At 41.5% G+C, this 15,520-nt stretch overlaps 1 protein-coding gene across 1 annotated transcript in view; it reads right to left on the minus strand.

Annotated features, from left to right (window-relative positions):
- Positions 1-15,520, minus strand: part of SLC4A8 (solute carrier family 4 member 8) — a 626,941-nt gene that overhangs the window by 308,638 nt on the left and 302,783 nt on the right. The window lies entirely within an intron of this gene.

A 15,520-nucleotide genomic window follows, 5' to 3' on the forward strand; every position in this document is an offset into this window, starting at 1 on the left:
CAGCTAGACTGATTTGTAATAGCACCAGAAGGAGCTCAGCTTCAGCCTGCTTGAATTCTCTGCATTGCCTTCCAGTGTGCAACAGAGCCAAATTCAAGTTACTATGTTATGTACATAAGGCATGCTAGGACACCGGCCCAGCCATTCTGTGCAACTGAGTCACTTTTTACAGGCCAGCGTGAGCACATCGATCCTCGAATCAAAAAAGCTAAAAAGGGTGGTCTCTACTTCAACCACCTACAGCCTACCACTGGAATCCCTTGCCTCTGGCTCTTCGCCTCAGTTCTGATCTCTTCACTTTCTGGAAGCGACTGAAACTTGGCTATTTCCTCTCTAGTGGCTTTCAGTGTATGGATCTCTGTAATTTTGGTTCAGTGCTGGGATATCCAGTAGGGGACGATGGAGCGCTCTACAAATATACAGGGAGTGCAGAATTATTAGGCAAATGAGTATTTTGACCACATCATCCTCTTCATGCATGTTGTCTTACTCCAAGCTGTATAGGCTCGAAAGCCTACTACCAATTAAGCATATTAGGTGATGTGCATCTCTGTAATGAGAAGGGGTGTGGTCTAATGACATCAACACCCTATATCAGGTGTGCATAATTATTAGGCAACTTCCTTTCCTTTGGCAAAATGGGTCAAAAGAAGGACTTGACAGGCTCAGAAAAGTCAAAAATAGTGACATATCTTGCAGAGGGATGCAGCACTCTTAAAATTGCAAAGCTTCTGAAGCGTGATCATCGAACAATCAAGCGTTTCATTCAAAATAGTCAACAGGGTCGCAAGAAGCGTGTGGAAAAACCAAGGCGCAAAATAACTGCCCATGAACTGAGAAAAGTCAAGCGTGCAGCTGCCACGATGCCACTTGCCACCAGTTTGGCCATATTTCAGAGCTGCAACATCACTGGAGTGCCCAAAAGCACAAGGTGTGCAATACTCAGAGACATGGCCAAGGTAAGAAAGGCTGAAAGACGACCACCACTGAACAAGACACACAAGCTGAAACGTCAAGACTGGGCCAAGAAATATCTCAAGACTGATTTTTCTAAGGTTTTATGGACTGATGAAATGAGAGTGAGTCTTGATGGGCCAGATGGATGGGCCCGTGGCTGGATTTGGTAAAGGGCAGAGAGCTCCAGTTCGACTCAGACGCCAGCAAGGTGGAGGTGGAGTACTGGTTTGGGCTGGTATCATCAAAGATGAGCTTGTGGGGCCTTTTCGGGTTGAGGATGGAGTCAAGCTCAACTCCCAGTCCTACTGCCAGTTCCTGGAAGACACCTTCTTCAAGCAGTGGTACAGGAAGAAGTCTGCATCCTTCAAGAAAAACATGATTCTCATGCAGGACAATGCTCCATCACACGCGTCCAAGTACTCCACAGCGTGGCTGGCAAGAAAGGGTATAAAAGAAGGAAATCTAATGACATGGCCTCCTTGTTCACCTGATCTGAACCCCATTGAGAACCTGTGGTCCATCATCAAATGTGAGATTTACAAGGAGGGAAAACAGTACACCTCTCTGAACAGTGTCTGGGAGGCTGTGGTTGCTGCTGCACGCAATGTTGATGGTGAACAGATCAAAACACTGACAGAATCCATGGATGGCAGGCTTTTGTGTGTCCTTGCAAAGAAAGGTGGCTATATTGGTCACTGATTTGTTTTTGTTTTGTTTTTGAATGTCAGAAATGTATATTTGTGAATGTTGAGATGTTATATTGGTTTCACTGGTAATAATAAATAATTGAAATGGGTATATATTTTTTTTTGTTAAGTTGCCTAATAATTATGCACAGTAATAGTCACCTGCACACACAGATATCCCCCTAACATAGCTAAAACTAAAAACAAACTAAAAACTACTTCCAAAAATATTCAGCTTTGATATTAATGAGTTTTTTTGGTTCATTGAGAACATGGTTGTTGTTCAATAATAAAATTAATCCTCAAAAATACAACTTGCCCAATAATTCTGCACTCCCGGTAGTAAACAGTAAAAAAGTGTACACTTACACATTAGTGTAGTAAAAAAAAAGCCTCTCCCCTCTATTGTAGTATAATATAAACAGTAATTTTGAAATTCCAGTGAAGAGCATCACTACTTCTTGAAGCTGTTAATTGGAATGCACCTGTTTAAGACCCACCAAACAAAATGAGAATTGAAAGAGTTGTTAACAGTAGTGTTGTTATGATGCCATGGCCCTGGTGTAAGCAAGGAAAATTATCTCATGGGTTCCTACTGGGGTAGTACAATACAGCAATTATCAGGGTTCAATGCCCCCCTCAGGTTTCTGGGTCCCAGTGACACTGCACCTGCTGTACCAATGATAGCTAAGCCTGTGGCACTCAAAGGATACCAATTTTTGATGAGTATTGTCATGGTTGTGCTTTGGACCCTCTACTACCTAACACCTATTTTCAGATGTATAATAACTTCTCTCAGAAATGTGATCATCTCCACCAAGATCAGGACATCATCTTTTATAGTGATTGGCAATCTGTAAACCTTGACACCACCAGTGACATCACAACTGCGAATTTAGTCAGAATGCAGCATTCCCAAATGAGAAGCTTCTCAACTGATGAGGGAACAGTACCTGCACACCAGTGCCTGGCATATACTCTTTATACACACACACATGCGAGTATCCAGGACTTATTGTCTTTATAGGGGTACCATTTTCTTTCTTTTTGTTGCAGGTGAAGTTTGATTTCCAACCTTGGCAAAGTTTTAGAACTTTCGCACTTTAATTTCTCCTCTTTCCCATACAATTTTCTTCCGTGTATTGTATGTCAATTTTCATTCTAATCAAACATAGCTAGGATGGAAAATGTGGGCAAAATTTTCTATGCAAGTTTTCCCCTTTGTAACATAAAATTGTAAGAAAAAGTGACGATTTTCAAGGACATGTGGGAAACCGTAAAACTTTACAATTTCGTGAAGCTGCAAACATTTTCACAGACCTTCATAAAGATTGCAAAAAAAATGGCAATTCGGGCCCAGGGGCAGCTCCTTTACTATGGCGACCCATTGGCTGAGCCAGAAGCAGAAAAATAAAACTATAGTTTACTATCGTTTTATTTTTCTGCTTCTGGCCCAGCCAGCAGTGCAGGGAGGGGCAGGGTTAGGCCACAGGAGATGGGAGGGGGATGAGGGGAGAGTGCACCTAAGTGTGCATGTATGTTTGGCCGGCCGTCTCAGGACGGTAAGACACACATCGCTCTTAGGTTTCTCCAGTGCAGCTGGAGAAACTGCACAGACCTCAGGGCTGTGTCTGAGCGGCAGTCCGGGCCGCTCAGACCATTCCTGGTGCAGCTTTCATACTAGGTTATGCATGAAAGCAGCACCAGGATTGCTGGGGAGCCTGTGCTGGTGTCTCAGCAGTGAATGCTGGGACACCACAAGTAAAGCGAGGCGGGAGGGATGGAAGCAAGGTAAGTGTGCTTTTGTTTTGTTTTATTTTCACCTCATCTCTGTCCCCCCTACTCCCCCTCTCCTTGGGTTATGCGGCGACTGCCGCTGTTTAGTACACACCTATTTCTTTGTACGTAACACTACAGTTTATTGTCATCCAAATATACTATAGGCAATAAAGTGTCCTGCATAAACTGGAAGTATACATTTTCCATCTAAAAATCCTGTTGTATATGTGGGCTTCTAACTATTTAAGCAGTCATTGAGTGTGCAGGCAGACACACTTGCCTGCAGTCTTCACACATAAGAGCGGTGGCAGTCTCACCCATTAGTGGCTGCATTCTATGATATGCATGATGTCTTCCAATAATGATAACATCATACAGACTAATATAAAAGCTTGTTTACATTTTTACCACTTCAATATACATTAATCACGTCGACCAGAGCCTCCTGGCATCGTAAGAGGCATGTGTCAGGATACCTTCACAGTCATGTTCTTATTTTATACTTTGCTTCTGATTTTTGCAGTTGAATAAGGTTTATATCCAATTTGTTTCTACAACTATGGACTTTGCCGATCATACTACAACTATTACAAGTGACCCTCGTAGTACATTCATAACAGTTAACTGGATTGTGAAAAATTTTGGGCAATATTCCTATTATGATACAAAGGATTCTACAATCCATGTATAAAAACTTGTCGCTATTTTTTTTATAATCAGGGACAAGAAACGCACTAAGTCACCAATTGTAAAGAAATGACATCAGAAGTCGTCTGTAATAACTTATTACAGTTGAGTTCTGATGTCACAATGCCTGCTGCAGAGGACAAATATAGGTTGGGTCAAGGCGCATAATTAAAGCAACTGTTTGAAGAAGGCATAGCAAAATACTGCTTTCGTCTGCTGTTTTTGTAGCTGTTCATTGACCTCAGCTTAGACCCATTCATACACAAATCAGCCTTGATTCTGCTCCAGTACGAAAAGTCCAGCTGAAGCTGCCAAGACAGGTGGCTATTCAGACAGGTTTTGAACCAAAGCACAAGCAACCTAAAACTGCTTTCACAGCTTTTGGGTCTCTTCATTAAGATGCAACTTAGGTACAGTGGCAAAATGAGCAAGTGAGTTGCTTGTGCGTTCAGGGAGGACCTGGCCTGGCAGATCTGGACTGCTCCCATTGCCATAGTGTAAAGACTGATTTGCATATGTCTTGTCCAAACCATGGTGGCACAGTATTCAATATAACAATGGACCTGATGAGGCATAAGTAATATCCAGTCACTGAGATTCACTCAAGCGTTCCATCCATCATTTTTTGTATACTTCAATGTGACGCCATGACAGGGGTGCCGTGCACACTGTGTCTCTGGAACCAAGCTACCCCTCTACTGACGAGCCCCAGTCAGGTTGAAATAGGTCTTGGGTTGGGATGCGGCCCAAGTAATTATCAGTGTCAGAGAATGATTCAAGCACTTCATCCATCACCTTTTTTGTCTGCCTTAAATACGTACAGGTACGATTTTATCTTCACATTTTTCCATCAGTTTTACACAGTATAGTATATCTAGTATGTCTTCTTACTCATCAAAATATAAAAGAATAATAGGCTTTGCTGTGTGATAGAACCTTTAGTAAAAAGGACGAGAGACCTTGGTTTGAGCACCCTATTGGAAGTTTAACTAGATCTTTACTTTAGTACGACAATCCATCAAACCAGTTAATCTTAGACTGCAAAATAAAGTTCTTTAATTACACTTACATTTGGTAATGACGGTGCAAAGGGTATGGCTAGCAAAACTCTAACAATTTCTGTACTGAAATCCTAGACAACAAATGAGTAATAAATAACCAGAGATAAAACCATCATCCCCAGTGTTTTTGCAACCTTTCTCCCGGTGCAAAGGCTGCCAAAGACATGTTTGATAGATAGCGGGATGTGTCTTTTTTTTGTTTGTACCTAGGTCAGTGCTTAATTTGTGTTGGTGGTTTCCAGTGCTGAGCACCGGCACTTATTTTTGAGGGCCGGCACTTATTTTTCTACCTCAAGCATTTACTGTGACAAAGGACAAATATGGGAAAGACGGAGAAAGAGAAAAACGAAAAAGCGCCACAAAGGAATAAAGCAGAAAGCTGCAAGAGGAGCTGAAAGGTCAGGGACTGGCTGTAAATTGATTAACGAGGCCGAGGTGGCTTCAGTATTAGGCTGTCTCAGTATTCTGTGCTCGCACATTTAATTGCAGCAGCCGAGTTTTTCAGAGGAGAGCTTTGGGCACCGGCATGTTTTTATTTACAAATTAAGCACTGACCTAGGTATTACTGAAATGGTTGCAACTGAACAGCACACAAAACACGCCTGGTAACCTGCTTATTGGACATTTTTTCGACACCGTATCCACCCTGACCTATTTAATAGGCTTGCTTTTTGTAGCTAAACGCAATTGTTAAAATGAAAACATCTCTGTTCACCCGCATTAAATAAAAGCCTCACAATTAAGATAGGGAATGTTTGCAAGTGTTTTGTCCACTGAATCAGCAATAGTTGGCATATTTTCTGAAATGGGTGGCATGCCTCTATTCTCCTTAAGAAACTAAGCTTCACAAATAAAATTTGACAGTTTCTTCTAATTTCTGCTTCAGTGTGTAGTCATTGCAAGTTCAACACTGGGTAGATGCTGGCCTTCCTCTGTCACACAATCACTTGATCAGGAGCTGATCAGCTGCTTAATGGTTTAGCAGAATGTATATAATGCAACTCAAAATGTGGGTACATTTTTGAGGAACAGTCAACACTAAATGGGTATCTCAACAATTGACTTTGCTTTGTGCTGAGGTAGTATTGTTTAAATATTGCATATTTTCCGTTGTATTGGGTTATTACGATTATAATTTGATGGCCCATATTCCATAATTTTCTTTGTAGTTATGGCTTGCTTTAACACATAATAAAAGAATGGAGATATTTACGTTGCAGAAAACGATTTAAGTGCTAATGAAGCAGTGCAATAATATGCAGTGCAAATAAACAATTGTTTGAAAGATTTATAGCCCACAAGACAGCATTATGGTATTGCATTAAGTCAAGATAAGTCTGGTTTCTTAGTAGGTGCTGAGCAAACAACCGCTGCATGGTAGAGTAGATGCTTTTGTGAATGGAACTGGTACTGCATTTGAGGCGTTTGTAAAACAACAAAAACAAAAACAGCAAATATTGCTGATCTATACACATATCTGCTTGTGTCTAGAACCGGCAGAGGCCATGCTACATGACAGTTTCAAAATTGTTTGCCCAGCTTTTTACCCATATCAGAATTTTTAAGAGGGCTATGTATATACTCGCATCTAATACTCGCCTCTCTCTTTCTGCCACTGTTCTTCTGAATCGATTAATTGCATATAATTTAACGAGAAATAAGGTTCACTGATTTCGTATGCGTAGTTTCTGCATCTGAATTGAACTATTAACTGCCTGCTTTTGCAGCAATCAGCAGTCTATAGCCAATGACTAATACTGCGGCATGGACCGTTACTGCAGAAATCAAAGGGTCCCGAAGCCTCTCTCTCGCCTTTTTTTCCCTCACAAATGCAGACACTGTTTTTTTTCTTCTACATTGCGTCCATCTGCAGGCAGAGTTTGATAGCAGTCCTTCCGCCAAAAAAACACCTCTAGGTGTAACTATCATGCACCAACTTCGTGACCAACGGAGACGCTGTGTCATCGACGTACACACAGATGCCCTGGGAGTCTTTCCTTCAGCATGGGACGATGGTCAGTGACAGCATTCCGCTCTTTCACAATGAGCACATCCGCACACAAAGGAGTTTCATTCACTACCAGGGACTACTTTGGTAATGTGTGCCTTTTCAGTCTAAAAAATATTTTGGAGTTTAGATCATTTAGATCATTTATATATATATATGTTTTGATATATTTGCCCGGGCCCAGCAACTCCTCCAACAATATAGTTTAACAAAAAATGACAAAACAAAACAAATTGCAAAGATAAAAGGCTTTAGACTGGGTAGAAAGTGTCTTGGGTGTGGGAAATGATTGGGAGTTCCGCACTCATGTTGGAAGTCATGTTAGGAGTGCCTTCCACCAATGGCGATTGATGTCTCTTTTGCTGGCTAGACATATTAATCTCTTTAACTTGTCCTCCGGCAGTGGGCAAGTCATTCTCATAAAGGAAAATTTGAGGTACCCCAGCACTTTCCCCAACTCCTTTCTCGCCCTCATGTCCAGTATCCTCATCAGTTCCTTTAAGTACTCTCTCACTTTGCCCATATGCAGCACCCTGAAGATGCGGACATCACCTTCAGCACCCTAATGCCCGTACTTCCATCCAGCACCCTCGTGACCCCTGCCTGCCTTTTTGTACTTTAATGCCCACACTCCCATTCAGCTTCCTAATGACGCGTGACCTCTTCTGGTACTCTAAAGCTTAAACTTCCATGAAGTACCTTGGTGACTCCCAAGCCCCTTTTAACACTCTCAGGTCCATTCTGCCTTTCACCATTCGTCAGCATCTTCATGCTATCATGTGCCCAGATGCTGCTGATCTCATCCAGCAATATAATAGCCCTTGACCTTTAGGGGTGTAGCTTGGTCAGGAAGAATTGGAGGATGTGAGCTTCAGATTTCCCAACAATCACACTGGCATATATTGGCAAAATAAATTATGCGACAAGCGTGTGCTTCAGAGGGGGTTTAAAGGCAGTGAAAACGGAGAGGAATGCGGATTGGTAGGGATATTATGTGAGAGAATTACAATGTTTTGTAAAATAATCAACCTTTTTAGGGTTTTCAAAACAGATGAGAGGGTGTGTATGTTTTTGTCAGTGTGTGCATGTTAAATTCCCAGGTGAAATCCGTCACACTCCTCACCATATCCAACCCAACTAAAAGCACCTCTACCCAAGTATCCATCAGAAAATTAATTTATTAGGGCGTGTGTAACACCCCAGCCCCCTGCCCTGCAAGAAGCTACGCCATGTTGACTTTGCACAGCACACAAGTGCTTCTCCAGCTGTTGGTCAAGTCAGGGCAGGCAGCGGCTTCATCTCAAAAAGACCTTACACACATAAATTGTGTAGACAAATAATTTCTCTCAACAAGCACTTCATTTTAACATCCGCTTTACAGCTACGAAGGAGGTATCCTTTGATACAATGGTGCAAAGCAAAATGGCGTGCCCCCCTGCTGAACGTGAGCGAGTCTCCCATACCTGAAAGATGTTGTTTGACTTTGGCCTTAATGGAGACCCCTGGACGGCTGGGGGCCGCTGAAGGGGTGGGAGGCCCATGCGCCTCAGTGGCCTGTGTTAAGCCCATGTTTCGATCTGCACAATTTTTACACCCCAATAAATAGTTACGTAGCTAAATGGGTGGATTAGCTTTGCCTGCACATTGAGCGTGTTGCTGTGGGGGTGGGCGAGTGGCAGTGATTGATCCCGGATAAGAACCAACAGATTTAAGTAGAGTCATTGAGTAACAGACGATTCAGCCAAAGAGCTATTTAAAAAAAGTTGGCAAAACACGTTTCACAGAAGTCTTCGGCAGCCGCATTATTAGAGGAGTAAATAGCTTTAATTACACAGCTGGTGGTACTTTTCGCATACACTTCCTACTATTAGTGTGGAACGAAGAAGTGCTACTGTATGGCAGCTAATTCACACATGTTTTAAATAAGACTCTCCCAGCAAACTCGTAATGTATCGTCCTCAGAACCTGTAAATGCTCATTGCATGGTGTGCCCATGTGTTTGGAGCAGCGGCGTGTGGTTCACAGTCTGGGGTGGAGTATGTGGAAGTTGTGCTCTTCAATGACTTACTGCACAACAACAGATGCTTGTAGTGGTAGGACTAAGAAATGGCAAAGAGCAATGGGGGAAATGAGAGGAGAGACTCAGACACTGTAAAGGGGGCAGACAGAGTCACTTAGGGAAAAAGGCTGGCATAGTGTCTAAGTTGGGCAAAAGAGAGTGAGCAAGGCAAGGGCAATAGGCTAGACGAGGCAATGGGCCAGTCCAGCTGAGAGAGATATGGCTGCGTAAGAGTGGCCAAGGCTATCTAGCTCCAGTGAATTTTAAGTGCTACCTATTTTTAGTGGTTTGTAAACATGGATAAGAAAACTTGGAACAAATACAAAAGTGAGGGGTACAGAGTGACAAGGCGCTATATAGCAAACATAACTTGTGCTACTTGTATGAATGACGGAGGTGGACAGCAAATAAGGAAATACTACATTAGGATCAATTCAAAAGGGGGCTTGGGACACTAATCAGGAAGAGAACTGGGTACAATAATAAAACCGCATATGTAAAAGAGTAACCAAGCACGTAGAACAGATGAGTAATGCAAAGATGACATAAGAGGCCAAGTGGGAATGGGTGGCAGTATCATAGTATGATCTGACATCATGCAACATGATTGGAAGGCGGAAGAGGAACTAATGGGATATCAGTGATGAGTAGAGGTACGGAGTTGGGCAGGTGTATAACAGGGTGGGGGAAAGAGGATTATGGTTATGAACTAGGACCAAAGGAAAAATATGCTACTTTAGATTCAGTTCATACAGCTAATGTCTGGGAACAGTGAAATGGGACAGATAGAGCCTCGGAGAAAATAACATAGTGGCTAGGCTTCCATGGCCAGGTTCAGGGTGTGGGCATATTCATGTGTGTACAGTGGATAAAAGTACAGGCATGAAACAGAAACCGGGGCACCAGGGGTAATAAATCTACCTGGCTGATTGGCTTTGTTCAGTCATTTATAATGTAAGGGAACACACAAATGAAAATATCTAAAAGAGTAAGGCAGATGCAGGGCACGCGAGTCTAGCTTAGAGCTTACTAGACATTCCCAAAAGGGCAATTCTCTAGTGTAAGTGGTGACTATGACCAGGTGGAACAAGTAAAGCGGCAAAGTAATAAAGGCTCTTATGCCCAGGGAATCCTCTGCATGGGATAATAACAAGAGGTCCATCCACGTGGCAAGGTACATGGGGCACTATGTCTTGAAGGGACAATGCTAAAAGACTATGCAAGATATTCTCTGCTGTAAGGTGGGTGCACTGAAAAGCTGTTACATCTTGAATATGAACAATCCCATAAATGAGAGAATTTCTGAATATCAGTAGGAGAACTCCAAATTCTTGTGGATGACACAGAGAGGGTCCCCCCATTGGCTAAATGTATTCAATTCAACATTGCTATGAAATCTCTTTGGTACTCACTATATAAGGGAGTGAGCTCCCTCTGCCGTTAGCATTTTTGTGTCTCATGTATACATGGGTCTTTTAAAAGTATGGTATTTACTAGACTTAATTGCAACAAATACAACAATGATCTCATACCTGATACCCACATATGGCAGATGAAAGGTTCAATGAGGCCCCATTGTCCCAGAAAAGCTGACGTAATCCTCACTAGACTGGATTTCATATTTTGATTTAGACCACTGCTTTCTAAACCTTTCAGAACCACAACCCAGTTTTTAGAACAACACAGATTGTGACCCACCTAGCTTTAATGGACATGAGGAGGGTGACTTTTTAAGGTAATAAAAGCACTTGTTTGTAAATGTCACTACCTTGGCAATGCCCTTCAATTTTGAACTGTGGCCAAGATACTGATCTGTCCGTAAAATAGTGTCAGATGGTGATTTGCACTAGATGCTTGAGCTATCCACATCCATATTTCTCAATTTGTGTGTGAAAGTCAAACACAAATGGTATGGTTGTGTCTGCTCATGTATAGTGAACACATTGTCTGTTGAAATGGCTTGTGGAAGTAAAAAAACAACAGCAACAAATACTGAAGGGTTCACCTGGATCTTGCTTGGGAATACTTGCAAGGGTTTGTTTTAAAACTGGAATTTGGGACATTGTTCAGGACCTTTACACTGGTGCACAAATAGGGGTAATCACTATAAATGCACACACAATACTAGCAGCTGTGGAAGAAGAAAAACCCAGCACACGCACACAGCTGATTAGTCCTTGTTGTGAATCTTGTCACAGGTGCTCTTAAACTTGATACACGGCTGATATGGGTATCACTGCAACCATACACAGAGAACGTCCATCGACGAAACATGCTGGCTGTTAATGTGTTTATGATATTTTAAGAGAGTCAAGGGGGAACTTTTAAATCGGATACTTAAACTGATACAGAATTTGTGCATGCAACACTTTTGTGAATGTCCGCATTTACCTGACTTGGCACATTAAAACCAGACCTTTCGGTTTGCTCCATGTTTGCTTTTACAAATTAGGCACTGATGGAATGAGCCCCTAATGCCCTCTCTGTCCCTAGTATACTATTTTCTACAACTCATGTCAGTTTTGTGTTTCTTCATTGCAGGATCAGGTATTACCGCCCATGACATTTCTGCTATGTAAGATATACCTTGGAGTTGTGTGTCTCAGCCTAGATGACCTGGCATGTATTCAGTGATTGGCTACATTTCACGCTCAGCACTAATTTGCAACACCCTTAAAAGAAAGGGGACATTATCCTAAGGACCAATACCGAGTTTGAATCTGGAAGAGTAATTACGAAGTCATACAGGAACAGGAAGCCATGTTGAACCCTTAGATCACACAATATTGTGTAAAAATGCAGAGCATACATCAAAAGGAATTACTCCGAGGTTAATTTGTAATTTACAACCACAAATCGTCTGTGATGTCTATTGCATTTGAAGATGAAACTGAGTTCTGCGGAGAATGATAAACAGCAACGAGAATCATCTATTTAACCAAATAAAGTTAAATTTGTAAGTGTCTTTATAATGCACTATAATTATATCACAAGCACAATTACGTAGTATTTACAAAAAATATACAGCAATAATGGTGCAGCCTGACAACTAAAGTATCACAGGATGCATAAACATATGGGAAATGATTGACCACATAAATGTCAGTAAGACATAAATTTAAGCATACATCATTTAGTAGTATTAGACATACAATTACATACAAAGGTCTACGCAGCTAGATAGAATTTCTGGCAAATGTGTTTCGACCAAAATGGGATGATCTGCTCTGCTGAGCTTCTTCGGGGCAATTTATATTTGAAAACAAATCTCTTAAAGCGCTAATATGAAGAATTGCTTACGAACATATATAAACTATGTGATAAATCAATAGGTGGCAGGACTCAAACATTATTTTAATGTATTAATCCACAATGCCAATTTCAAACAGAACTTGTGCGGAATACAGAAGGAAAATAATATCTCACTGTTAAGGAAATATGGATCGTTAAAAAAAAAAAAAAGAACATGTGTTGAGAGGACAGGGAGAATAGACGCTGTGGCACTCAAAAGCATGAATGAGAGGCTCTTCTGAAGCTTGCGATCAGGGAAGGCAACTATGTTCTTGCAATGATCTCACAAATATTATTACATAACAATGAAGACATGTGATTTGACCTGATCAGGACAAATGGAGCAGATCACTCAAATTGGTTTCTTTTAAACTAATTGCTATATAAATGTGTTTGCAAGGGCATTATTGTTTCCATAAAGCCACTATTAACATGTAACCTGATTTGGATTAATGGATGGCAAAGGCCAATGGAGATCAATCACCACAACCACATTTATACACTATCTCAATGATATAATCAGGCTAATTTACTTATCGGTAACCTACTGTTTTTTCCTGGGTACAGGTTGTAAGGCATGCAAATATAGTGTTCAGAAGACGAAGTACGAAGTGCCATTCGAAAAAAACGAAAGAGAATAGGGAAATGCATAACACACAGAACTGAGTTTGTTAGTTTATTGCAGGTAATGTTCATGCACAAAACGATATGTATGCAGCACTGTGTTCCAGGTAAAGAAACAGATCAGGGAAAATATTCGCACCATTGCAAAGAGAGGTCAAAAATATCCAGCACACTGTCATCTTGAAAGTTCCATCAATGAAGCTGGACAAAACTGACAATTTTTTGGTGTGAGCAGTGCAAGGGTACGCTTTGTTACATAATTCATCTAGAAGCCCGTGAGTCTACTGGACTGCACACAAATGAGGAGTTAGTGGTACAACTGTAGAGATGAACACTCAGTGCGACTGTGCTTCTGCCAGGAATTTTTTCGAAGAGTTTGTTATGCATAAACATTTTATGATAATCTTTTTTTCATTTTCCTTTTTCATTGTGTTGTAACTTTTTTCTTTTATTGTTTAATGGGTAAAGTCTTTAGTCTTTACTGCAGTGATGACACGGATTTTGAAAAATAGATATTGCACTGCATCAAAGATACATATATGACACACCAGTAATAGCATGTGACAGATTATGCCTAATAGGGCAGCAACAGTTCCATGTTCCACAAACATAAGTTGTGTAACGAAGAAAAATTGAGGTAAAAGGACACTTGTGACTAAGCTCAGTAAGTCAAGATTAATTTAGGAGATGAACACCTCAGAGGCGACAATAGAAATACTCAAGAACTTCAAACCACAATGTTACCGTACAAGATTGTCAAATGAATTGCACAATAGGTAGGATGTGAAAAGTTTCCTTGTGTCTTTTGATCTGTCAACAAGTGAATTTAGATTTAAAAGGTTCTGTCAGTGTATTTTGTCGTGAGGCTTTAATGTTGATTTCTTTTTTCTAACTAGTCAATTTGGTGAACCCATTTGCTTAAATAATCCACTTCTTTGCATGTTTAAAGGGAAACGAAGAAAGATGTATATGCAGTGTGTTTTCTCACACATATCATGTGTTCCTCTTGTTTATACATGGACTTAAGGGCTGTGCGAAGCCGAAACGCTTTGGGTTCGTATCATAATAAATATGGGTATCTGTAGCCACTTAGGACTCAGTTTCTATATAAAAAGCGTTTTTTGTGCTTGCCTATATCTTTGGCGCCGCATGACGAATCTTCATGAAACTTCCTGAAAAAATTTGCCAGTCACCTCTGCTGCTGTCTGGAAAGTTTCGGGGTGATCTATTTAAAGGCGGCGAGAAAAAGGGGGATCCCAAAACACATTTTCCCCATTCATTTTTCCATAGGGATTTTAAACGCCAATAGCGCCGAAACTACTGGACAGAAGAACACCAAGTGTAGCAGAAAGGTAAGTCCTGGTTCAGAAAGCTACCTTTTTTTGTTTTGGTGTAAATCCGTTCAGTAGTTTTAGAGAAATTAAAGAAAATCCAAATTTGTATAGGGAAGGATTTGGAACCCCTCCCAATCTTGTGCTGATATCAGATTTGCTGGCAACACTTCAGCAAGGAAGCCGTTGAAGTGTTGTCAGCTATCTTGGAACACGGCTTAAGCACCCAAAGGGACCACCCCATGGCTTAAAAGCATTTAAAAAAACTTTTACCATGTAATCGCGATGGGGTCCCAAATCTGCGGTAAAAATAAAAAAAAAACAAGGGCAGACTCCTGCGCTTGTTTTTAAAAAAGCCCGTGGATGGGCCAGGTCCTGGGGGCACCTTTTCCTTTTTATTAGGGGGGGGCTTGTTCCCCCCCCCCCACAACCTCCTCAGGGCAAAGAGTAAAAAATACAAAGGGGGTCCATTTCGGACCCCCATTAGCCCTGGGGACCACCACCTCCCCAGGGCTACCCCTACATTGGAGGGGGGCCGCGCAGCCCCCCTTGAGGAGTCACAGATGGCCCTGGGGACTACCACCGCCCAGGGCTGGCTCCTGCTATGTCCCAGGGTGCCCACTCCCGGGACATAGCTATTTGCTGTGGCTAGGCCGCAGCAAACACTCCACTTTTTGACAGAGGGATCTCTAAAGCAGGTCCCACTGTCAAAAAGTGGAGCTTTCATCTCTGTCCCCTGCACGCGTGCAGGCAACAGAGATGAAATGCCTCAGCAAGCAGGCAGCTGATGTTAAAAGCAGCTGGTTGCTTGATGAAGCAATGGCACAGCGAGGTAAGCCTTGAAGGCTCAGCCTGAGGTGCCAGATAGCTTGTAAATGTCATTTTGATGACACACTCAGCACTTAGGGTTCGATTCCAGCCAGGCTTGCTTCCCTTTTTTTAATTTAAAGTACAAATTATTTTAATTTTTAAAAATGTCAGATACATTTTGTATTATAAATTTTACAGAAATATCTAATTCTAAGTATATCATACAT

This window comes from Pleurodeles waltl, chromosome 4_2 (assembly GCF_031143425.1).
Source record: "Pleurodeles waltl isolate 20211129_DDA chromosome 4_2, aPleWal1.hap1.20221129, whole genome shotgun sequence".
Lineage (NCBI taxonomy): Eukaryota > Metazoa > Chordata > Amphibia > Caudata > Salamandridae > Pleurodeles > Pleurodeles waltl.